The sequence below is a fragment of the Cibotium barometz genome, chromosome 41, assembly GCF_041138505.1.
Source record: "Cibotium barometz isolate CiBa-2024 chromosome 41, ASM4113850v1, whole genome shotgun sequence".
Classification (NCBI taxonomy): domain Eukaryota; kingdom Viridiplantae; phylum Streptophyta; class Polypodiopsida; order Cyatheales; family Cibotiaceae; genus Cibotium; species Cibotium barometz.
In genome coordinates, this window is record NC_141086.1 from 34,308,698 (window position 1) to 34,310,314 (window position 1,617).

Genomic DNA, 1,617 nt, shown 5'->3' on the forward strand with positions numbered 1-1,617 from the left:
TAAAATCATTCAAGGGCACAACGACAAAAGCATTGGTTGAAATCTCCCCCCACCCTCAATCATGATTGGCTCTCTTCTTTATGTGGGTATTTTTAATGTATTCCCAAAAGCAGGCTTTGAGCCAAAACTAAAGTGTACATCCATATTTGGATCTTTGCCATATAAATATCTTTAGTTCTCAAACCTTCTAAGATCTATACAAACTTATAAATAAAATAAAGTAACTTGTGCACACATGCACATTACATTAATGTCTAGGCTATATAAATAATGTAGTAATTAAATACTCAAGTGCAAGCACACGATCACAAAATATTTTATTAAATGTTAAGATCACAGTCTTCACACCATCGCTCAATCTTAAGATCATAGTCTTCACACCATTGCTCAATCCAACATCTATGTGACACCTCTATCGGTATCCTCGCATAGTACGACATCAGTATCCTTGAACCACCATCCATGTGCAACACCTCAATCGACAACTTCACATTGTGCAACACCTCTATCTGTATCCTTGCAAAGCTCATAACCTAGAACTCACAAACATAAACCATATCAGTTGAGCAATCAATTGAAGTTATATCAAACCAATCCTAACGTAATTCATGAGTAATAAGATAATGTAATAAAGCAATACCAAATACTAGAACGTCAGCATATTGCATGGGCATCCATCTACAAAACTGAACGTCTAGCTAGTAAAGCACTTTGCATGGGCCTCGTATGGGCATCCCTGTCAATCAATAAATAAAAGTGTTTTCCCAAAATACATGGGTAAATCAATTTTGTAACAAATAGAGAGGTTTAAAAAAGCTTGCCCCCAAACCCATCCCCTACTGCTAAGCTCACTCCAAACCCATCCCCTATTACTAAGCTGCAAAGTAAATTTAGCTCTCATCAACCTTTGCTTTACCTTGGACGCCTTGTGTTCCTTCAGTTAAGCCCCCATCTTATATAGCATGCAACCCTATAGTTTTTGTATGCAATAGTCATGGTGGAGAGAGAGAGAGAGAGAGAGAGAGAGAGAGAGAGAGAGAAGATAATGTGTGTGTTTAAATTGAATAAGTTAGTATGTGTGCAGGTTAGATTATTTTTAAAATAATTAGTGGAAGACCATATGGGCTCTACTTTAGAGGTAGTGGCTCCTCCGCACAAGACATCAAAGAGGAAAATTGGTAGAGGAGGAAGTGGTAGGATCTGCATTTCATCAAGAAAATAAAGGCAAAATTTCTAAGAAGAATGTCTCCAAGGTGTACATGGACAAATGGGGAGCTACTCTAACTCTGCCCATTATCATTTCTCACATTCTCCTTGATTTAGTAGCTCAAATCCACACTACATTCTAGGGTACAATTTTGCAGTTAACAATCATTGGGGTTGTTGAGTTTGAGTGATTATTTGAGGTTGCTGAGTTAGAGTAGTTGGGCTTAATTTCATTGGTCATTGCATAAATTCTTATTATACAAGGGTAGACACTGGCCCTGAGAGTGCTAAGACCCCCTTTCATTGCATTAGCATCATTGGAGTGGAGACAAAGGTAGCAACACACACACACACACACACACACACAGGTAGTGACGGAGAAGCGCAGCACTCAAAGTAGATTAATGGTAA